Source organism: Protopterus annectens, chromosome 11.part0 (genome assembly GCF_019279795.1).
Source record: "Protopterus annectens isolate FY-2018-M chromosome 11.part0, PAN1.0, whole genome shotgun sequence".
NCBI lineage: Eukaryota > Metazoa > Chordata > Ceratodontiformes > Protopteridae > Protopterus > Protopterus annectens.
The window spans coordinates 131,945,335-131,970,051 of record NC_056745.1 but is presented as its reverse complement, the minus strand read 5'-3'; the positions used below and the strand labels follow the sequence as shown (position 1 = coordinate 131,970,051).

Below are 24,717 nucleotides of genomic sequence, written 5' to 3'. Positions count from 1 at the left end.
CCAATTGCTGCAGGTGCTTTGTATGGTACATTTTGAAAGGGACCTTATACTCAATTATGTGCCCGATTAGTGATGAGTATAGAGGGGGTTATAAACTCCTTTCTCTAGGGGCGATGCCTTTGCTAATCAAGTGTGCTATGTAGAAAGCCTTCCTTACTACAGTAGACACATGGTGGTCAAAGTTGATCCCAGATCTCTTACCACTTCATAGGTACATGGGGAATTGTTAATTCGATAGTGTGAAGGGACATTGTTTTTACAGAAGGGAATGATGATGGATTTCTTTGCATTCAGTTTGAGACTGTGACTAAGACTAGTCGTTAGTCTGTGTAAGACCCTCCTGAAGAATACGGACATTATTTGGGGATTCAGTAATTGCACCCAGTTTACAGTTGTCCACAAACTTGGTCAGCCACAGCCCCTTAGTTTTGGCCTGAACTTCTGAGAAGTATATACCAAACAGTAGGGGGCCTAGAACTGACTCTTGTGGCACCCCACTGGTGACAGGTCTGCTGGCTGATGTGGAATCACCCACTTTTGATAGTGTGTGACCAGTCTGTGAGCCAGTTATCAACCCATCTTACAACAAAGGGGTTTACATTCAGTTTGCTAGGTTTATCAGTAATGCCTGAGTGTGGGATTATGTCAAAGGCCTTTGCCAAGTCGAGGTATGCTGTGTGTACAGATTTGCCCTTGTCAATGGTCCTGGTCACATTTTCAAAGAAATCCACCAGGTTTAACAGGCAGGATGTACCGTTGATGAAGCCGAATAGGGTTGGATCCAGGGTATGGATGTCACCTATGTCTTTATTTATGAGGTCCACGACTTTACTGATGAGGCTGTTCAGACTTATGGGTCTATAATTCCCAGGGCCTGTTGCTAAGACACCTTTGTGGAGGGGAATAACTGTTGCTGTTCTCTTTTTCACAGGAACAAAGCCAGTGGTTCGGCTGTGACTGAACAGGGTATTTAATGGTAATGCTAGTTCATGTTTTAATTTGTTTAGAAGACAGCCTGGGATGCCATCTGGTTCCATGGATGCTTTTTTTTTTTTGCCTTAGACAAGGCTTTAATGAACTGCTGTTTGGATATGTAGGGTGGGGGGAGGGGGTTGAGGGCAAGTTTGGAGGGGATAAGGTAGCGAAATTATCACCATATCGGTCCGCTAACAGGTTTGTTATCTCTGCTGGATCAGTGTGTGATACTGTTAGCCACTAGTTCAGTACATACTTTGGTCCTACCTTTTAAGCTACGTATGTAGCTGTAAAAGGTCTTATGATTATCCTTGGCTGTGATTGCTAAGTTTTTCTCAAAGTTACCATTAGAAGATTCAACATGTTTTCTTATTTGTCTGTTGAGGCTGAGGAGGGTGTTTTTCCATAGTTGTGGCCTCACCTTAGTTCTTGGACAGCAACTTTCTGTATTTGTTGTAAGGTTTGTTGATGCTGGATGTCCACCAGAGTAGTTTTTTTTTTACTTGGGGCTCTGGCTTCGATTGTCTCTGGAACAGCCAAGTATATACACTTATACAAGTGATTGTACAGGGCTTTAGTGTAAGCTTTGGTGTAGTTAACACCTCCAGTTGGGGGTGGTGCTTGGAATGCATTTATACCTTCCCCTAGGAGGGTATAGTTTGCTTTGGTGAAGTTTTTTTAGTCTGACTTCACCCTTTGTGATTTCTGGTTTTATTTATAGTTCAAAAGGTGACTGATTTGTGGACAGATTTAACTAATGAGGGTCTGATAGTTGCAGTGGTGCATCTGTTTGTCATGTTAGTGAGGACCAGATCTAGTACGTTTGTTCCTCTTGTTGGGGTTTGAACAATTTGTTCCAGGGCATTTGAATTAACAAAGTCAAGGAACTTTTGCACTAGTGAGTTAGGACTAGAGTAGATTTCCCAGTTGATGGTGGGATAATTGAAATCCCCCATGACCAGGGTGTTTGGCAGTATTTGGATTGACTCCAGTCCAGTCAGGTAGGCCTTGTGCACATCATGATCCATGGAGAGGGATCTGTAACTAGCTATGACGTGAATAGTGGTCTTACCACAGTATTCTGAACATGGAGTCATCCAGTCTAACTAGTCGGGAGATTAATTTATCTCTAATATAGATAGAAAGACTGCCTCCTTTGGTTCTCACACATTTGTTTTGCAGTCTGAAGGTGTGGAAGACATTGTAGCCTTGCAAGGGCTGGGTAGTCTCCGAGGCCTTGATCCAGGTTTCTGTGATTGCACAGACATCTACATCCTCCAGTGACAGAAGTGCTTCCTGTGTGTGCAGTTTTTGGTTTAAGCTCCTAGTGTTTAGCAACATAACCCTTATTTTGTTATGGCTGGCAATTTTCACATCGGCAATTTTGTTTTGAGACCTTACCTGAAAAAGGAACTACAGGGGAGGCAAGAGCCTTTGCCAGCAGCCGAAAGCCTAGTGGTGCCAGGTGCAAACTATCTCTGGCAAAGCAGCGAAGTTTGTCGACCATGTCATCCCAGGCTGACAGAAACTGAATCCCCTTTGAATGACACTAAAAACTAAACCAATTATTGAAATTGATCATTTTTTGTTTATATCATGGCATCATTCTAGGCGAGGGTAATATGCTGCTCAAGGCTAGGAACATACTTGCCTGGGACACATACTCGGAGAGCTCAATCATGTCTCTCTTTATATAGTCCAGTGAGGTACATCTCACATCGTTCACTCCAACATGAGCTATGACAGAGTCAGAATGGTACTGGTTGCTGAGACACCCAAGTGCATGCATGATCTGATGAATACTGGCACCAAACAGGCAGGTGATCATGACTTTCTCCTTATCTAACCTGCTGAGTGGGGCAACCATGTGTCTCACTATGGAGTCTCCAATGACAAGAAAATGTGTTTGAGTGTTTTGCCTTAAAGGCTTGGTAGGTGAGACACTGGTGTTGCTATGTGTCTTGGCTGCTCTGGGAAATGTGTTAGTTCCAGAAGTTTTTTGTTTTGGATGTATCTAGTGTTTCGGTAAGTGTTTTTTGAGAGAACTTCAGAGTATGTTGATTTATGTGCTGGATACATACTATTTGTATGAGTAGTGGTATTATGTGCCCGAATAGTGGTGGATGAGTTGACAACCTCTTCAGTGTTACTGTTTTGAGTGAGAGAGAATAGGGATTCAAGATTCTTGGTGTAGATACATCTCTTGCACTCTGTACTAGAGTGAGTTATTGGTAGAGGGTTGTCAGTGTACATGAGGCAGTTGCTACACTGCCTCAGGAGACCAAAGTCAACAAGGGTGGCAGAAGAAACAAGGGTAGTCCAACTGCCCATAATGCTAGGTTTGCAGAACTGTTATAATAAAGTGGGTGCTTTCAGGATGGACTTAGGAGGTGTTCTGTAGATTGACATTTCTGATGGGGTTTTTTGGCTGGTGGTTTAATAGGGCACAGCTTACTAGCAATACTTCTTAGGCCAGAGATGTACTAAAGAGGAGGACTACACTAATATACTACAGCTGTATCTAAGGGAAACATTTTTGAAATTGTCTGTCCAGCTATGGTGCACACTTGCGTGGCAGTGAGTGGTGCTGTGTGATGCACTAACAAGCAGAAACCCACTCAAAACATGGGGCTTAAATACCAGAAGCCAAAAACTTAAAACGATGGTGCTTACTCCAAGCCCTAGATCAATCACCCTTCACCAGTTTCCAATCAGCACACTTCTCTCACAAGGGTGCAGAAGGGCCATTTCTAATCAAAGATGTCTTGGAAAATGTGCTCAGATTACAACAGCCACTACAAATAGACCCAGAAGCAGCAAACCCTTATCTGGACTATGCTACAGCTACTAGCTCCACTAATGTAAGTGGGGAAAAACTAAAAAATATGTTTTAAACAGCAGAAAAACTGCAGTGAGACACTTAAAATGTTTTAAACAGCAAGGAGTCACTAAAAATGGTTTAAACCACAAACAAATCAGTTATTTAAAACACTACTTGGTGGGAAAACAGAACAAACAGAACAGATGCTTTGCAAACAGTGAAAAAGTAGCAACAGTTACTTTGCAAATGGAGAAAATAGCAAAAAAAAAAAAAAGCTTTGCAACAGTGAAAACAACAAAGTATGATTTAACAGGCACAGTAAGGTAGACAAACTCAGTGTAGATTCCAGTATTTAAATACAGTATTAAAGAAGCAGAACACAGTGGGGCAATGGTTAGCATTGTCGTCTTGCAGCAAGATGTTCTCGGTTTCATTTCTTTGCTGGGGCACCTTCTGTGTGGAATCTGCATATCCTCCTTGTGTTGGAGTGGGTTGACTCTGGGTGCTCAGGTTTCCTCCCACATTCCTAAAACATGCTGCAGGTGGATTGGACATTCTAAACTGGCCCTAGGTGTGAGAATGTGCATGTGTGTGCCTTCTGAGGAAGGTTGGGCACCGGGCTGCCCACTCGACACCATAAAACTCTACTGCCAGTCATTCTGCAGAACTATGATCTGCTGCGGCAATGTCTAATGGGAGCAGCCAAAAGCAGAAGATTAAATAAGGGGAAAACAATAAAAAGTGCAGTAAATACTATAATCAAGCAAAAAAAAAAAAAAAAAAAAAAAAAAAGGCTACATAAGGTTTTGGGGAAGCTAATAAGCCTCTAGTCATCTGGTATCTCAGCTCAGAGTTGTGGCTGGTAGCCCATCTCAGTTCAGTATGCTTCAAACAAGCAGCCACCAGCTCAGACACAGGGCTTAAATGCCAGAAGCTAAAAAAAAAAAAAAAAAAAAAAAAAATCAAAAGAACCAATGAGGGTGCTTATTCCAAGCCCTAGACCAATCACCCTTCATCAGACAGCTTCCAATCAGAACACTTCTCTCATAAGGATGCAGAAGGGCCCCATCCAATCAAAGATGGTTTGGAAAATGTGCTCAGAATACAACAGCTACTAGAAACAGACTCAGATGCAGCAGACCCGTATCTGGATTATGTTACAGCTACTAGCTATACTAATTTAGGAGGGAAACACTAAAAAATAGAATGTTTTTAAACAGCAAACAAACAGCACTGAGATGCTAAAGAAGGTTTGAAACATCAAGGAGACACTAAAGAATGCTTTAAACAATAAATCAATTATTTAAACTACTGTTTGGTGGGAATACAGAACAGATGCTTTACAAACAGTGAAAAGTAGCAACAATTACTTTGCAAACAGTGAAAATAGCAATAAAAATGCTTTGCAGCAGTGAAGACAGCAACAAAATACGATTTAACAGGCACAGTAAGGCAGACAAATGCAGTACAAACAGTGAGTTTAGTTTACAATATAAGCAGAACACAATAAAAAGTGTTGTAAATAGTATAATCAAGCAAAAAATCAGGCAACTTAGTTTTTGGGAAGCTCAGGAGCCTATAGTCATCTAGTATCTCAGCTCAGAGTTGTGGGTGGTGGCCCACCTCAATTCAGCTTAGTTCAAACAAGCAGAAACCGAGGCTCCAACATAGAGCTTAAATACCAGAAGCATAAAACTTTAAAAAAAAAAAAAAAAACTTAAAAAGCTCAAAAGAACCAATGAGTGTGCTTACTTCAAGCCCTAGGAAATCTTTGCTTTTGCTGCAGGGTGAAGCAAGATAGTAGCTACTTCTGCTGCAAGTACTGCATCTAGTGTTTGTGTTTATCCTGTTGTTTCTTCTGCTTTGCCTTCTGTTACTGATTCACAGTCTTCTTTTCGTTTAACAACTTTATCTGTGTCTCAGACTTCTTCACAGGCTTCAGCTGTGTTGCATGACTAGTAATTTGCCTGTGCTTGATTGGGGTGATGAAATGGAGCTTCAGGATGGCTCTTTGGCTTCTGCTGTTTTGGCTCCAAATGCAGCTCTGCCAGCTACTTCTACTATTGCTGAATCTTTTGTTGCTTCTGCAGTTATTTCTCAGGTCAAGTCTTATGCTGCTGCAGTGAAAATGGCACTTTCTACTTCTGGGAATAGCCTAGCTCTCTGAGGCAGTCCAGGATTGTTTCTAAGCCTTTGGTTCATCCTAAGTCTGCTTCCAGTCAGCCTCTTTCAGGTAAGTTTATTTGGCATTCTTTATTGAAAGCATTGCCTTTGTTTAGTCTTTATGTGCAGTTATTCACTGGGGGACGGATGCCTTTGCTGATGTTTATTTTGAAGAGCAGGAGGTAGCTTTTACTTTTGTTTCTCATTTTGCTGCATATAAACATCAGCAGTCTTGGTCTTTTTTGCTTTCTGTACTAGATGTTTCTTATAAGTGTAAACTTATTTTGTATTTTCATTCCATTTATGTTATAGAAGCACAACTTAGGGAGTATTTACTTTCTTGGTGTGCTGATAGAAATCTTTTGATTCTCATGCTGGTGGAGTTTGTGATGGGGAGTGGGAGGTCTAGGTGGCTTTGCATGTTCTTGATTCTGGTGTTTCCCATTTGCCTGGTGTGTGTATGTGCACGTTATCTGGTCAGAGAGGTATTTAGAGGTATGCAGAACAGCCTAAGCCTTGCTTTTTTTTGTGGAGATTGGTCTGACTTGGTCTGATTGGCCTACTAGGAAGTGCACTCATTGTGGTTGGACAGTTCATTTTGCCAGAGCTTGTCCACAGTGGTGCTGCTTATGATCATGTTCTCATGTTGATTCCGTTTGTCCTGCTGTACCTTCTGTGTTATCTGTTTCCGCTGAGTCTTCTCAGACTTTACTTTCTGATGTTTTTGTTTCTGCTGCTGCTCCTGTGGAGACTTCCCCAGTGGAGACTGTTGTCTGTGTCTTGTCCCCCCTTTTCTTCTTTCTCTATTGTTACTTATTTTTCCTCTCTGGAAGGATCTGTTCTGCCTTCTTTGCCTTCTAGTCCTCCTTGTCCTGTTTCTAGTCCTCCTTGTCCTGTTTCTAGTCCTCCTTGTCCTGTTTCTCGTTCTCCCCCTACTGTGCCTGTTTCTCCTGTTGTTTTTCCTACTAGTACTGGTAAGTTAGTCTAATAGGAAATTACTTGGTATGTTTGATACTTCTACTGGTGATAGTATTTCTTTTAAAGATACTGTTAGTTGTGAATCTGATTTGTGTACTGGTATGGATGATTCTCAGCAGTGGACCTCAGCTTCTAGGCACATACATCATAGAAACAAGGATCATGGGAGGGGTTCTGAGGCGGTTTCTTGTCCTGGTACTGATCGCTAACTTGTCTTTTTGTAATATTAATGTTATGGTGTCATTTCCCCAGCACTTGACTGTCTTTTCCTGGGTTTTTACCTTACAGTCTGGTATTGTTTGTCTGTTGGATGTGAGTAGACTTTCCTCTGCCCATTGTTCCTAATGGGAAACATTGTGGAGGGATGGGGTGGTTTGGTCTTTAGGGACAGATGGTAGGTCTGGTATTCGGTTACTGTATCATAAATCTTTTGTGGTTGTTAGGGATGTTATTTATGTTATGCCTGGTAGAGGTCTGGTGCTGGCTTTGTTGTGTGGGCATTCTTTTGTATGTTTAGTAATTGTTTATGCTTTTATTCCAGTATTTGAGCACCACTTATTATTTCAACTTTTCCAACCTTAGTTTTTAATGACTGCCCAATTCATTTTTTGGTGATTTTAACTGTGGTGTATTATCAGGGCTTTCTAGGGTCAGACAGGACTCTAGTGTCCATTGCTGTAAGGACATTTTACATTTGGACTCTTACTGTATGTAGTCCTCTTGCCTTTACTTACTTTCATGGGGCTGCTTGCACCCAAATTGATTACTGTTTTTGTTTTCCTACCTTTGTGGTGGTTTCTTCTTCCTTGTCTTTTGTGCTTTTTACCGATCATTTGTGTTTTGTCTTTTTCCTTTGGAGTTTCTTCTGCACTGTGTAAGGTTAGGGGTCTTTCTTGTTTTGCTACTCCTTGGACTTTTACTTTTGCCAGGCAAAAGGTCATTACTGAGTAATGGCATGATCATTTTACTTCCCTCTTTCTTCTTGGTGGTTGGCCTTTAAAGATAAGTTTGTTTCCCATTATTCTTGGTTTGCCCACTGTTTCTTTATTCCCTTTTAAGGGTTTTTCTAACTGCCTTTTTGCTGATTTCCAGTCTGTCTGCCAGTGCCCTTCAACACCTCTGTGAGTTGCATTCGCATAACCTTGCTAGGATGAGAGTGGTTCTTTGGAACTTGGCTCGTTCTTTAAAAGGGAGAGGTGAGAAATTTCTCCCTTATGTTGGGAAATGCACAGTTAGGAAGGAGGAATACATTTATTGACAGTTTGCTGTCCTCTTCAGGTGATGTTACCACTAATGATGTTAGTCTCAAGAAGTTAATTCTTCTTATATGTCCATGTTGTATGGCTGCAAACCTTCTTCTGTGGAATTCTGAGCTATACCTGTGATGCCTGCTGTTTTTATGGCAGCTCTTGATACCCCTATTACTTTGTTTGAAATTCAAAGGGCTATTGTTTCTTTAAGGTTGATACTGCACCAGGGTTGGATAGCCTTTCCTTAGCATTTTTACAGCTCTCTCTCTGATGCATAGTAGTCTGTACTGGTGCAATTGAGTGCTTTTCTCACATTTTTGCCCATCCTAGTTTGATGTTCTTCGTCTACCATTGCTGCAGTCCTGACATATGGGTATTCCGCTGTCCACCATCGGCCCGAATACCAAAGGGCTAGAATCTGGCGTCGGTCATTGCGCTCGAGGCTGACATCAGTATGTGCCAGTACAAATGCGCATGACCGACGCCATACCCTCAGTCTTTCTTGCCGCGTGGTCCTGAGCAGAAGCAGTGTTTGCAGGTGCCGTTCGGCTTTCTGGAATTGTCGGTTTTCGAGTTTCAGACCGGAGACCAAGCTGGGCTAAGTACCCCGTTGGGGACACTTTTGTCTTTTTCTTGCCTCAGTATTACCGGATGTCAGAAAAAGTTACTAACTGTATTTCTTGTGGGAAACAGGTTCCTCATAGGGATTACCATTTACTCTGTATTCCTTGTTAAGGGCCTGGCCTGAGCACGGCGTTGTTGGGTGTCGCTTTTGTGCTGCCTTTGATAAGCGCACTATTAAACGTCGCTTGGACTATGCTAGGCTAGTGTTTGGTAAACAGTGCAATTATAACATGCCGTCGGATTCTCCGCCCAGTTCGGCTAAAAAAACGCAAAGAGTAATCCTTTGCGGTCCTAACAAGATGAGTCCATTGCGGACGCCGGTTCGGTAGAGCCACCGACTACTTCAACGGCTCCTTCTGACAGTTTAGCGGAGTCTCAAGGGGAGCCTTTGCTACTTCAGGAAGTGGCTTCTCCTGTTGTAGGCCAGGCTGTAGGGGCTTCTCATGTGTTGGTGGTTCCCTCCCCTCACAGCCCCCTTCTCATAGTAAAAGCCTTTCTAAATCTAAATCTGCCCCTGCTGGTGTCTGTCCACAGGGTCCAGCTCCTAGAAAGCACATGTTAAAAGTGGCGGAGGATTTGATTACTTTAATTAGGGGTTCTATGCCTCCCCCTGAGAAAAGGCCCAGGGTAGAGCCAGGGATAGAGGGTCTGGATCAGTCTTCCAATGACTCTGATTCTTCTGTGGAAGAGCTCCAGGATTTCCCTCCCTACTCTGATTCAGAGGCTGAGGATTCTCCTCCCTCTGCGTCCCCTCCTGAAGATTTTTCTTTTTTCTGAACCCTTGCATTCCATGAGGGAGCATTTTAAATGGGAAGGCCAGGATTATTCTGATTCTCGTAAAAGGCTTAGAGAATTCTTGTTTTTGCCTCAGCATAGGCCTTTGGCTATTCCCCCTGTATTGGATGTTGTTCAGGATGTATTTTCTGAGGCTTCTCTTAACCCTGACTCTTTGCCTCCTGCCCCTGCTAAACCAGATAGATACTGCTGGGTACTGGAAGCTCACTAGTATTTATACAAGAGTCCTAGGGCTGACCCAGACACCATTACTCAAGGCCCCAAGGGTGTCAGGGCTGCTGTGGTTAAGAATCCAGTTCCTTTGGACAAGGATGCTAGAGCTCTGGATAGGTGGGGTAAGAAGTTGTATACCTCTTCCACTTTAGCTATGAGAGCTTTACATTGTCAAAATTATTTGCTGGGCCAATTGAAATGTAAAGTTGATGCTTTATCTGCAGGTATTGAGTGTAAAGAGCTTCAGGATTTAGTGCATGTTTCAGACCAAGTTGGTAAGCATTCTTTGCAATGTGGTTTTGATGCTTTACAGGCTTCTTCCAGGGTGGCTGCTACTAGTTTAGTTCTTCGCAGGCATGCCTGGTTAAAAGTTCAGACATTGTCAGAGCATGTTAAGACTCGGATTATGGATGCTCCTTTGCAGTCTGATGTTCTTTTGGCCCTCCGGTTGAATCAGTTTTGAAAAAATGGAGGAAAAAGCTAAGTCTATGCAGACAGTTAGGATTGTTTACAGGTTCAGCCCCCTAAGTTCAGTAGGAATTGGCCTACTAAAGGGTGGTCTTTTCCCTCTTCAGATTATCAGTCTAGGGGCAGGTCTAGGCGAGGTAGGGGTAGAGCTTCCTCTCAGGACCCTGCTACTCCTAGGACTTTGGGTTCTTTTACCCCTTCTGCTGGGGAGGGCAGGGGTCAGTCCTTTCGGAAACAAACTCAATGACCTGCGTCTTCAGCTGCCGGACTCTGCCATGCTGGCGGCTCCTCTAGGAGGAAAACCGGGACTTTTCGCAAAGTATTGGCATTTGGTTACCCAGGACAAATGGGTATTGGACATTGTAAATCGAGGCTACAAATTTTATTTCCACACTTTCCCTCCTTTCAAAGGTCTGCCAGATGTGCCTCATCAGCAAAGACTGGAAGCACAGGCAAAAAATTTCTTCTCTGCTTCAGTGGAGGGCAATACAGGAAGTACCTTCTGCTGAAAGAGGCACAGGGTTTTATTCCCGTCTTTTCTTAGTGCCAAAGAAAGTGAATACTTGGAGACCAATTCTGGATTTGTCCATTCTACACACCTTTTTGGAAATTCCAAAGTTCAAGATGTTAACGTTGCAGCAGTTGCTGCCTATGCTGGGCAAGGCTCATTGGATGGTAACTCTGGATCTCACAGTGGCCTATCTTCACATTCCTATCGGGCCCAGTTCCAGGAAGTTCCTGAGATTTCGGAATGGGAATTTGCATTATCAGTTCTCTGCATTGCCCTTTGGCTTGTCTACTGCTCCCAGGGTATTCACAAAAGTCCTGGCTCCAGTAATTGCTTTTTTCAGACTACAAGGAATTCAAATTTATCCTTATCTGGACGGCTGTTTGTTTCTGGCTCAAGGCAAGCAAGAACTTCTTCAACATCTTCACTATGTAATGACAGTTTTAAGATGCCTAGGGTATTCTGTGAACGAAATAAAGTCCAGTCTAGTACCCTCACAAGAGATGTGTTTTCTGGGTGTGAGACTGAATACAGCAACCCAGATGGCATTTCTTACCCTGGACAAACAAAGACGTCTTCATCAATACTTCCAACAGCTTTCAGTAATGTCCAGGCTGACTGCAAGGACAGTCCTTCAAGCCTTAGGGTTCATGGCATCTTGTATTCTAGTGCTTCCCAATGCCGAACTGCATATGAGGAAGTTACAATGGTATCTCAAAAGCGTGTGGACTCAACACAGCCACGATTTGGACACTGTCATTCAGATTCTCCCTTGCATACAAAAAGAATTTCTGTGGTGGGCTCAGGAATGTCACCTAAACAAGGGACTCTCTGTGACCCAGCCAGAGGCATGTCAGATATTAACTACAGACGCCTCGGAGTCGGCCTGGGGAGCTCATCTCGAAGGAAAATGGATTCAAGACCTTTGGCCCCCAGAGCTACTTCATTTACATATCAACATGAAAGAGATGCTGGCAGTTCAATTTGCTTTGGAAGCATTCAAGAGCCTACTTCAATCAGGACTGGTGTTGATTCGAACAGACAACACAACAGTCATGTGGTACATCAACAAGCAAGGTGGAACCCATTCTTATCCATTGTGCAGACAAGCAATGCTAGTATGGGAAACTGCTTTAAAACTGCACATCACTCTTCGAGCACAGTTTCTGCCAGGAGCACAAAATTCTTTAGCAGATGTTCTGAGCAGACAGATTGTGGATCCCCGCGAATGGAAGTTGGATCATCAGGTGTTTCTGCAGTTGACCATGGCTTGGGGAACTCCAGACATAGATCTGTTCGCTTCTCCTCTGACTTATCAACTGCCAAAGTTTTGCACAAGGCTATTTCATCCGAAAGCCTGGAAAATAGATGCACTATCCTTCAGCTGGAGAAACCTGCACGTGTATGCCTTTCCTCCTTTGCCTCTTCTTCCACAGGTATTGTTGAAAGTCAGGAGGGAAATGCCTTGCATGATTCTGATAGCACCAGATGGGCCTCGACAACATTGGTACTCTCTCTTAAGGAGTTTAATTCATGGGACACCTTGGCCATTACCACAGTTTCCTCACTTATTGACTCAGGAGGACAATCATTTTCTCAATATCAGGGTGCAATCTCTTTACCTGACAGCCTGGAGAATTCAGTTTTGAGGAAGGAAGGCCTGCAGCTTCCACAACAAGTTTTGGATGTTCTTTTGGAAGCCGGGCGTCCTACTACTCGGAAAGTTTATGCTGATAAATGGAAGAGATTTTTTCTTTGGAGTGCAGCTCACGGCTTTGATGTTAAATTGCCTAACTTGAGTTGTATTTTGCAATATTTGACTGTTTTGTTAGACAGGGGATTGTCTTTCTCTTCTGTTAAAGTGCATGCTGCAGCTATTTCTGCTCACTATGAATGTGACCCTCCTTTGTTTTCTCATCCATTGGTTAAACAGTTTCTTAGAGGGGCAAAGAATATAAGACCCACGAGAAGAGCTCCCACTCCAGCCTGGGATCTTAATTTTGTTTTGGAGAAGCTGACTCTGCCTCCATTTGCACCTGCAGCTACAGCTGAGTTGAAGTTGTTGTCTTGGAAGACTGCTTTTTTGTTGGCTGTTACTTCTACTCGAAGGGTCTCTGAATTACGGGCCCTCATGGCAGTAGAACCATTTCTGATTTTTCACAAGGACAGAGTTTCCTTACGTACTAATCCTACTTTTATGCCTAAAGTAATTTCATATGTGGCACTGAACCAATCTATACATTTGCCTACTTTTTCTGCTGACCCCCAAAATAAAGGGGTGAAAGTTTTGCATTCTTTGGTTGTGCATAGGCATTTAAGATGTTATTTGAACAGAACCACAGAGTTCAGAAGATCTCAACAGTTGTTTGTTTCTTTTGCCTTGACTTCACAAGGGAAAGCTGTTTCAAATCACACTATCTCCAAGTGGATTGGCCATTGTATTGCTTTTTGTTATTCTCATCATGGGAAAGATGTTCCTGCTGGGATCAGGCCTCACTCTACTAGGGCTACGGCCACCTCTACTGCTTTTTTGAGAGGGGTAGCTGCTAAGGACATTTTGGAGGCAGCTACTTGGAGTTCTGTACATACATTTACTAAGCATTATCATTTACCTCTTTATTCTAGGTCTAGGGCTAGGTTTGCCACTGCTATTCTACAGGGCATGTTAGCAGCTCCTAATTCTATTTAGTTGGCCATCCTCCCTGTTTTCCGTTGCTCTGGGATTCTACCCATATGTCAGGACTGCAGCAATGGTAGACGAAGAACATAGTACAGTTTTGTACCTACCATAAATGTAGATGTTCGAGGATATCCATTGCTGCAGTCCAAGTTTCCCTCCCTCCTACCCCCTTATTTAGGTTTGGGTTTTGGGTGGTGTTTTTTTTTTTTTGCATTCTGACGTCTGAGGCAAGAAAGACTGAGGGTATGGCGTCGGTCATGCGCATTTGTACTGGCACATACTGATGTCAGCCTCGAGCGCCATGACCGACGCCAGATTCTAGCCCTTTGGTATTCGGGCTGATGGTGGACAGCGGAATACCCATATGTCAGGACTGCAGCAATGGATATCCTCGAACATCTACATTTATGGTAGGTACAAAACTGTACTTTATGGATAGCCCTTAATTTCCTTTGGAAAAAGGGTGACTGCAAGGTCTTGTCTAACTGGCATCCAATTTCTCTTCGCAATACCGATTATAAGTTGTTTTGTAAGATCTTGCAATTATGACTGTGGCCAAAGATGCAATATTTGTTGGACCGTGGGGTCTTTGGTATTTCTGGTAGGCCTATGTGGCACGATGTGTTGCTTTTGTTGAAGTTTCTTGCCTACTTTGCTCATGCTTCTGATTCTGTTCTGCTGGTCTCTTCTGACTTGACCAAAGCATTTGACAATGTTAGTCATTCAGCCTTGTTGACCATCTTAAAGACTTATGGATTTGGTCTTTTTTCTTCAATGTATTGCTTCCATTAATTAAGCTTCTGTTATTGTTCCTGTGGCTAATGGCTGGATGGGAGCTGAAGTTGCCATGAAGAATGGTGTGCATGAAGGTTGTCCCTTGAGCAGTTATCTTTTTTACTCTGGTGGTGGATGCTGTGTTTTTTAAGGCGAGGGCAAAATTTTCCTTGTCTTCTTTTTCTTTTTTATGTTCAGGAGTTTTGTTGCTTTATTTTCTGTCTATGCAGATGTTACTATTTTTGCATTGTCTTCTTTTCTTTTGCTTTATTTGCAATATTTTTCTTTTATTTATTAGTGGGCCTTCCACTTAATTTTGCCAAATCCTGTGGTTTTGGTGCAGTTCCCTATGTTGGCGGATGTTTCTTTTGTTAGCACTGGTATCTCTATCTTGGGTGGTTTTGGTGCAGTTCCCTATGTTGGGGATGTTTCTTTTGTTAGCACTGGTATCTCTATCTTGGGTGGTTTTGGTGCAGTTCCCTGGGGATGTTTCTTTTGTTAGCACTGGTATCTCTATCTTGGGTGGTTTTGGTGCAGTTCCCTATGTTGGGGATGTTTCTTTTGTTAGCACTGGTATCTCTATCTTGGGTGGTTTTGGTGCAGTTCCCTATGTTGGGGATGTTTCTTTTGTTAGCACTGGTATCTCTATCTTGGGTGGTTTTGGTGCAGTTCGCTATGTTGGGGATGTTTCTTTTGTTAGCACTGGTATCTCTATCTTGGGTGGTTTTGGTGCAGTTCCCTATGTTGGGGATGTTTCTTTTGTTAGCACTGGTATCTCTATCTTGGGTGGTTTTGGTGCAGTTCCCTATGTTGGGGATGTTTCTTTTGTTAGCACTGGTATCTCTGTCTTGGGTGGTTTTGGTGCAGTTCCCTATGTTGGGGATGTTTCTTTTGTTAGCACTGGTATCTCTGTCTTGGGTGGTTTTGGTGCAGTTCCCTATGTTGGGGATGTTTCATTTGTTAGCACTGGTATCTCTATCTTGGGTGGTTTTGGTGCAGTTCCTATGTTGGGGATGTTTCTTTTGTTAGCACTGGTATCTCTATCTTGGGTGGTTTTGGTGCAGTTCCTATGTTGGGGATGTTTCTTTTGTTAGCACTGGTATCTCTATCTTGGGTGGTTTTGGTGCAGTTCCTATGTTGGGGATGTTTCTTTTGTTAGCACTGGTATCTCTATCTTGGGTGGTTTTGGTGCAGTTCCCTATGTTGGGGATGTTTCTTTTGTTAGCACTGGTATCTCTATCTTGGGTGGTTTTGGTGCAGTTCCCTATGTTGGGGATGTTTCTTTTGTTAGCACTGGTATCTCTATCTTGGGTGGTTTTGGTGCAGTTCCCTATGTTGGGGGATGTTTCTTTTGTTAGCACTGGTTATCTCTATCTTGGGTGGTTTTGGTGCAGTTACCTATGTTGGGGATGTTTCTTTTGTTAGCACTGGTATCTCTATCTTGGGTGGTTTTGGTGCAGTTCCCTATGTTGGGGATGTTTCTTTTGTTAGCACTGGTATCTCTATCTTGGGTGGTTTTGGTGCAGTTCCCTATGTTGGGGATGTTTCTTTTGTTAGCACTGGTATCTCTATCTTGGGTGCTTTTGGTGCAGTTCCCTATGTTGGGGGATGTTTCTTTTGTTAGCACTGGTATCTCTATCTTGGGTGCTTTTGGTGCAGTTCCCTATGTTGGGGGATGTTTCTTTTGTTAGCACTGGTATCTCTATCTTGGGTGCTTTTGGTGCAGTTCCCTATGTTGGGGGATGTTTCTTTTGTTAGCACTGGTATCTCTATCTTGGGTGGTTTTGGTGCAGTTCCCTATGTTGGGGATGTTTCTTTTGTTAGCACTGGTATCTCTATCTTGGGTGGTTTTGGTGTAGTTCCCTATGTTGGGGATGTTTCTTTTGTTAGCACTGGTATCTCTATCTTGGGTGGTTTTGGTGCAGTTCCCTATGTTGGGGATGTTTCTTTTGTTAGCACTGGTATCTCTATCTTGGGTGGTTTTGGTGCAGTTCCTATGTTGGGGATGTTTCTTTTGTTAGCACTGGTATCTCTATCTTGGGTGGTTTTGGTGCAGTTCCCTATGTTGGGGATGTTTCTTTTGTTAGCACTGGTATCTCTATCTTGGGTGGTTTTGGTGCAGTTCCCTATGTTGGGGATGCTTCTTTTGTTAGCACTGGTATCTCTATCTTGGGTGGTTTTGGTGCAGTTCCCTATGTTGGGGATGTTTCTTTTGTTAGCACTGGTATCTCTATCTTGGGTGGTTTTGGTGCAGTTCCCTATGTTGGGGATGTTTCTTTTGTTAGCACTGGTATCTCTATCTTGGGTGGTTTTGGTGCAGTTTCCTATGTTGGGGATGTTTCTTTTGTTAGCACTGGTATCTCTATCTTGGGTGGTTTTGGTGCAGTTCCCTATGTTGGGGATGTTTCTTTTGTTAGCACTGGTATCTGTATCTTGGGTGGTTTTGGTGCAGTTCCCTATGTTGGGGGATGTTTCTTTTGTTAGCACTGGTATCTCTATCTTGGGTGGTTTTGGTGCAGTTCCCTATGTTGGGGATGTTTCTTTTGTTAGCACTGGTATCTCTATCTTGGGTGGTTTTGGTGCAGTTCCCTATGTTGGGGGATGTTTCTTTTGTTAGCACTGGTATCTCTATCTTGGGTGGTTTTGGTGCAGTTCCCTATGTTGGGGGATGTTTCTTTTGTTAGCACTGGTATCTCTATCTTGGGTGGTTTTGGTGCAGTTCCCTATGTTGGGGATGTTTCTTTTGTTAGCACTGGTATCTCTATCTTGGGTGGCTTTGGTGCAGTTCCCTATGTTGGGGATGTTTCTTTTGTTAGCACTGGTATCTCTATCTTGGGTGGCTTTGGTGCAGTTCCCTATGTTGGGGATGTTTCTTTTGTTAGCACTGGTATCTCTATCTTGGGTGGTTTTGGTGCAGTTCCCTATGTTGGGGATGTTTCTTTTGTTAGCACTGGTATCTCTATCTTGGGTGGTTTTGGTGCAGTTCCCTATGTTGGGGATGTTTCTTTTGTTAGCACTGGTATCTCTATCTTGGGTGGTTTTGGTGCAGTTCCCTATGTTGGGGGATGTTTCTTTTGTTAGCACTGGTATCTCTATCTTGGGTGGTTTTGGTGCAGTTCCCTATGTTGGGGATGTTTCTTTGTTAGCACTGGTATCTCTATCTTGGGTGGTTTTGGTGCAGTTCCCTATGTTGGGGATGTTTCTTTTGTTAGCACTGGTATCTCTATCTTGGGTGGTTTTGGTGCAGTTCGCTATGTTGGGGATGTTTCTTTTGTTAGCACTGGTATCTCTATCTTGGGTGGTTTTGGTGCAGTTCCTATGTTGGGGATGTTTCTTTTGTTAGCACTGGTATCTCTATCTTGGGTGGTTTTGGTGCAGTTCCTATGTTGGGGATGTTTCTTTTGTTAGCACTGGTATCTCTATCTTGGGTGGTTTTGGTGCAGTTCCCTATGTTGGGGATGTTTCTTTTGTTAGCACTGGTATCTCTATCTTGGGTGGTTTTGGTGCAGTTCCTATGTTGGGGATGTTTCTTTTGTTAGCACTGGTATCTCTATCTTGGGTGGTTTTGGTGCAGTTCCTATGTTGGGGATGTTTCTTTTGTTAGCACTGGTATCTCTATCTTGGGTGGTTTTGGTGCAGTTCCCTATGTTGGGGATGTTTCTTTTGTTAGCACTGGTATCTCTATCTTGGGTGGTTTTGGTGCAGTTCCTATGTTGGGGATGTTTCTTTTGTTAGCACTGGTATCTCTATCTTGGGTGGTTTTGGTGCAGTTCCCTATGTTGGGGATGTTTCTTTTGTTAGCACTGGTATCTCTATCTTGGGTGGTTTTGGTGCAGTTCCCTATGTTGGGGATGTTTCCTTTGTTAGCACTGGTATCTCTATCTTGGGTGGTTTTGGTGCAGTTCCCTATGTTGGGGGATGTTTCTTTTGTTAGCACTGGTATCTCTATCTTGGGTGGTTTTGGTGCAGTTCCCTATGTTGGGGATGTTTCTTTTGTTAGCACTGGTATCTCTATCTTGGGTGGTTTTGGTGCAGTTCCCTATGTTGGGGATGTTTCTTTGTTAGCACTGGTATCTCTATCTTGGGTGGTTTTGGTGCAGTTCCCTATGTTGGGGATGTTTCTTTGTTAGCACTGGTATCTCTATCTTGGGTGGTTTTGGTGCAGTTCCCTATGTTGGGGATGTTTCTTTTGTTAGCACTGGTATCTCTATCTTGGGTGGTTTTGGTGCAGTTCCCTATGTCGGGGGATGTTTCTTTTGTTAGCACTGGTATCTCTATCTTGGATGTGCCTTTTGGTTCTCCTTCTTATGCCTCTGAGTCTTGTGAAGCCCTTGTTGCTAAAGCTGTTCAGAGCTTTGATTTCTAGCATTCTTTTTCCTTTCCGAAAATCGGTTTATTTTTTAAGTGGTGCCTTTTTGGGCACTTTAGGGTATGTTTCTTCTGTCTATTTATTTCCACTTTACTGCTCCACCCACCTTTTGTCTGAGGTCTTCTTTCGGGCACTTCATACACCTGATAGGAGGAGTATTTTGTATTCTTCTCCTGCTTTTGGTGGTGGTAGTTTATTGCATTTTGTCCTTTTTTTGTATATTTTGTTTCTTTTTTCTGTATTGCGGCATTTACGGACTACAGATCTTTCTTTGCTTGGTCATTTGATTCCAGCATGGTCTGGTCAGTTTTGGTAGACTTGTTTGGCTGGGAAGTGTGCATGGAGGGTCCCTTCACTGGAGCTGCAGGAAGTCCAGTCTTTGCTGTTTGCTTAGCATGTGTCTTTAGACTCCCTCCTTTCCTCTAGGAAAGAATAGTGTTCATCTCTTTTGGCCTGTTTCTATACCATTAATGGGTATCAACATTATCCCCCTGGGAGGTTGTTGGGTCTGAGTCAGGATAGACAGTGTTATGCTTTGTTTCATTATTGGCATGATTTTTTGTGATGTTCCACTCTTGATAAGCTGGCTGTTAGATGGCATTATATTTTTCACCCTGTGGGGCTGGAAATTGTGTGGCTATTATTTCTTCAATTCTCCACACAATTAAACCTCAGAGGTGTGTACATGAGGTCATTATTGTTTGTACTGAGGCTATGGACAATGTAGTTATTAAGTTTACTTTTCTGACAGTCATAAGAAATGTGCAAAGAAGGTTACTATTGCTTGTCTAGGGGCAGTATACTTTTTAGAAGCACCCTGTTGGAATAAATTACTATAATCATCATTTTCCTCACAATCACACATCTAGTACACATACAGCCTTTGGGGTAGGGGTGAAGAGTGAGGAGGGATGCTATGTATATGTATGTATGACAGCAATCACTTGGAATAAATCACTATGGCCATTTGAACCCCTGCTTTCCTCCCAATCTAATGCCAGAGGGATACACAGATAGTGACTGTCTTTTTTTTGTTGGAGGGGTGGGGGCATAGGCAGGCAGTATTTCCAGGCAAGGTGTATGTCATTTGTCTTGTCAGTTTATTGTGAGCCATTATTTTGTCAGCTTTGAATATTAAACCTCGGACAAAACTTAGGTCTTCCATGAAACAGTAAAGAATAAGACTGATTTTTTTTTCTAATCCACGAGTTTTGTTCAGGACACCACTGGATTGAAATATTGAGGAAATGCTCTAAAATTTCCTCAGAGCAGCTCTAATCCAATGGCTTTGGACCCTAGATTCCCAGCTCAGTTGGACTATTTCCATGCTATCTTGACCAGATAAAGTATGCTGAAAGACTGCAAGGAAATGTGAAGCTGAACAGCAACACTGAATTTCTTTCCTTAATCATAATTTTTGTTCAAGGCATCATTAGATGAAGTTCTAAAAAAAAAAAAAAAAACTTTAAAATGCACTTCAAAGCATATAGAAAGCCATGACTTCTTAAAAAATGCGAGGAAAGGAAGACAGAGGAATGTGTATGGTGTGGAGAGCCCAGGATTGGGAGGGGATGTCAGGGTGGAGCACTGGAGGTTGTGTTCAGGGGTGGGGTGGGGTGGGGGGACAGTAGGCAGTGGGAAGAACCATGAAGCCTTTTGACTTGGGCACCATTTCACCTAAGATCAGTTCTGTAAATTGGGTTGCTGTAATGCATCATCATTGCAACCAAATGCCAGTTATTGTGAATGTTTCTCTTTGAGAAGAGTCAACACAGTATGGTACACAAGCCTGTCAAAATGTAAGAGCATTATAGTTACACTTCAGTTTGTGTATAGAACTCCTAAAACTCTGCAGCATAAACTTAAAGATTGTTTAAGAGAGGTGTCAGTGACAGGGTGATACTTAGGCGGGAAGTGCCCAGGGGCCTCCAACTTGTCAGTTGCTGGGCCCCCACCCAAAAGGCTAACACTAGCCCTGAGTCTATCAAAGTTAGTCAATTCCTACATTAAAACCTGTGACTATAGATTTATATGCTTACAAATCTCTAGAACTATTACCAGTGTTGGGATACTTCCAAGGAGTTGTCACTACAAGGATTCATGTCCTATGTATCAAATGTTCTTGTCTACTTGGCTACACAACTTAACCACTAGGTCTTATTAAAAATGTAAATAAAATATAAGTGGCATCTTCAAAAAATAACAGACTGGAGACTTGAAGAATATGACTTATTAAAGTAACAGGCAAGTTAAATAACTGCCAGATAAGATGACAACTTATTTAAAGAACAATCAAATCAAGTGACTGACAGATAAGGTTTCAAAGGTCGGCCTCATAGGAGAATCACTTTCTGTCCAAAGGAAAAAAAAAAGATGAAAGCTAAGAACTAGAAAAAAGGACATAATAGAAAAAGTGATAGCGCCACCTCCATGTGTATCATGAATTGTAATGCAATAAAACAGCCAGATTATGTTGACACATGTATAGGCATGAGAGACATTTGCAAAGCAGGCCAAAAAGAGACATATACACCAACAGTTAAGGCATCAGAAAAGTTGTCTGGTAGTTCAGTGCAGAGGATTAAAGCTATAAACTGCTAACAAGCTTTGTCCTGTTATGAGGTATGATGATTTAATTTTTCAATGCTTATTGTGAGACTGAGGGCAAGGCACTTAGCCAGACACTGCTCCTGGGTGACCCGAGGCACTTGTGCATTGTGGATTTTCCTAGTGAATGTATGAATAAAAAGAAAATGAACCAACTTCAGCAATATAATTTACAAGGTTGCATTTAAAATCCAAATGCCACCATCTTGAACTCCACCCAGCGGACACAAAGATCACAGCATTTTCACTCCAGACTTTATAAAAAGCATATACATGCAATAAGTTAATCAAAACCTGCAATAATGATGTAATCTGTGGAGCATGACAACACCATAATAAGAGCCGCTGGCAGAGTAGTGCAGAGCAGGCTTACTTTAAACAAATCAGACGCTGAGTTTGACAAGTCTGTCCTAGGATCTCTGGTCTCATCCTTTCAAGTAGGGCACATTTCATGATACTAGTATGGTAAAACATTGAAAATGACAACTGTTTCAAGGAACATAAAAGAAGTGATGAACGTATTATGAACTGTAATTTATCCTTTATATTTTATTAATACATTAATTACAGTAACAATAACATTGAAACAACTGTTTAAAATAATTCATATTTTGACTGGACAGAAAAAAACATCAGGTTGCCTTAGAGAAGCTAAATATTTATTTCCAGAGGCTGCATTGTCCTACTACTTAATCCAGAACATGTGAACTTGATGCTGGTTCAGTTGGATCAGGCCAGATCTGTAAATGGGACAAGTAGCACCCAGGCAAATCCCTCAGTTGGCACAGAGGAGGAAAAAGTGATCTTCAGACTAACTTGAGAACCAAAAAAAAAAAATCTATTTTTTATATTTAATAAATCAAAGCAAGGAGCTAAACAGTATAATAGTTCCTTGCTGCAGTTACACACACACACACACACACACACACACACACACACACACACACACACACACACACACACACACACACACACACACTGCAGGCAACCTCTTAAATTATTAATTTGCTGAGATTATATATAATCATTCTATCTCTATATATATATATATATATATATATATATATATATATATCTATATATCTATATATATACACACACACACACGCACTCTCTGCAGGCAGCCTTTTAAATTATTAACTCGCTGAGATTATATATACTCATTCTCCACAACACCGATAGAGTAATCAGTTGCACCTCTGCCTTTAGTGACTGAATAACACCTCTTGTACAGTATTGATCATGCCCCCCCAATAGCTTGCCCCAGTGGAACCTGTTCCTTTCACCCCACAATAGCTGTGGTTTGGATTAGGCACAATACTAAGTCACACTTACAATGGAACAGCCAAGGTCATAGATTAAGAAGGCGGGGCACTTGCAGAAGAAAAGTCTTCCTAAGTTTAAAAATAAAAAAGCACTGGGAATATTGTGGTCATGTGAATATTCTCATATTTACTTGACTTCACTTTACTAACAAACTATAAACTACTTTAGGCCATCTTCAATAATCCTAAATCTAAACTGCAATTAAGAAATGTTTGGAAGTGAGGTTAGCTATTAAACTGCTTCATAGTCGGATGTAGAAAAAAATAACATAATAGACTCCTTCTGTAGACATCCAGCAACAAAAAAGCTGAAAAAGTTGATGTGTTATCAGAAAAATATGTACATATAATAGCATGCATAGTTGTCAGAGTATTGGCATTGTCATATATAGAAAAGGAAACTGAGAGAGATCCCCATCATAGAAGATGAAGCAATTTTGTGCCAATAATACCAGACACAGAAGAGAGAACTTTGTTTTGTTGCAATGATGATGTGTTTCCTAAACCAAGATAGTTCATTCTTAAAGACACAATCCCTGATTATTTGGAAAGGAATCCATAAAAATAGAATAAAAAGGGCAGGTGCCCTGATTCTTTAGAAAATAAACCAGAAAGATAGCTCAAGGGTACAACTAGGCATTCTAAAACAAAGTACTTGTAAGGTATTGGTTCCCTAATATGGACTGCACGATTGAAAGCTCACTGAGAAGCTTTCTAGCATTTTGTTTGAACACCATTAGAAATGTCAGTGTACCCATTTGGATAATAGAACTGTCAAAAGTTATTTGAACAGGTATTAACCTGAGTTTAAAAACATGCCAACAACATTCCCCTGGATTCATCAAGCTCTGCACGGTGTGCAGGAATAGTGCAAGAGCTGCTGGAGGCAATATGGCAGCTGAGAGATCCAGGAACAAGCTCCCAGGACGCGCACTAGCACTCCTGCACTATTCCTGCATGGACACAGCTCCTGTATGCAAATTACCCCATTTGCAGGTGAAAACCATGCAAATGAGGTGAATTTGCGATCCAGGAAGCTGGCAGCTGGCCGTGCAGGACTAGTGTAATCTACAGAAATGTACTCTGTTAGTAACTGAGTACATTGCTGCAAACTACAAAATGGAGCCATGACCGCTACAAATAAAGGATGTATATAACGTGTAAAGCATGCCAATGGCCAAATATATGGCCATTGGCATGGAAAACGGATGCAAAATTAAAAAAAAAAACTTTTTATTTTTTTTGGGCGATTTTGGACATTTAAGCGTAGGGCAGCATTGGTAATTCTTTCCATGGCTTTGCATATGAAACTAGTGAGATTTATGGGATTGTAGTTTTCAGTTGGTAATTCTTTCCATGGCTTTGCATATGAAACTAGTGAGATTTATGGGTTTGTACTTTTCAGTTGGTAATTCTTTCCATAGCTTTGCATACGAAACTAGTGAGACTTATGGGTTTGTAGTTTTCAGTTGGTAATTCTTTCCATGGCTTTGCATATGAAACTAGTGAGACTTATGGGTTTGTAGTTTTCAGTTGGTAATTCTTTGCATATGAAAATAGTGAGACTTACGGGTTTGTAGTTTTCAGTGTCTGTAGATGGCCTGCCTCTGTGCCAGATGGCAGTTGTTTTTCTCTATTCATGAGGCATGAAGCTTGTTTGGAAGCTATAGTTAAATAGAGATTAAAGATAGCCTGATAAGTCATGTTTAATGCTATTTAGAAGACAGCCTAGAATATTGTCTAGGTCCATTGACAGTGTTCTTGGTTTTAGAGAGAGCTGTGAAGACCTGCTCCCTAGTGATAGTGGGGTGAGTTATATTTGATGGTATTTCCTGAGGGAGGCTGAGGGGGAGAGAGGTTAAATTTAGAGATGAATTTGTCTTCCAACAAGCTTGCTATATCTTCTGGCACAGTATAGGTTACTTCATTAACATAAGCTATGCCCGCAATTCATTTCTGCCTTTGAAGTTACAGACATAGCTCTAGCTCAAAGTGTGTGATATACCTTTAAGAAGCTTTCCAGTCAGCAGGTACGTGCATATAAATACTGAGCACGTGCATGCAAGAGTGCCATTTTGTAGTGACCAGTCAAGATGTAAGCATGAATGTGAGTGTTAGTCAGTTAGTTCAAGTTTATTGTTCCTAATGTGTTTGTATATAATAAAGT

At 41.9% G+C, this 24,717-nt stretch overlaps 1 protein-coding gene across 4 annotated transcripts in view; it reads left to right on the top strand.

The window, feature by feature from the left end:
* The window catches only part of CACNA2D4 (calcium voltage-gated channel auxiliary subunit alpha2delta 4), a 2,573,275-nt gene that overhangs the window by 327,494 nt on the left and 2,221,064 nt on the right, over positions 1-24,717 (top strand). The window contains exon 1 of one of the 4 annotated variants that reach the window (XM_044087507.1): positions 5,574-6,029. The exons of the other annotated variants lie outside the window; for them this stretch is intronic. The gene's annotated coding sequence lies outside the window, so the exon portion shown is untranslated. Of the gene's footprint in view, positions 1-5,573; positions 6,030-24,717 lie in introns of those variants that run through there. 4 annotated transcript variants of the gene reach the window in all.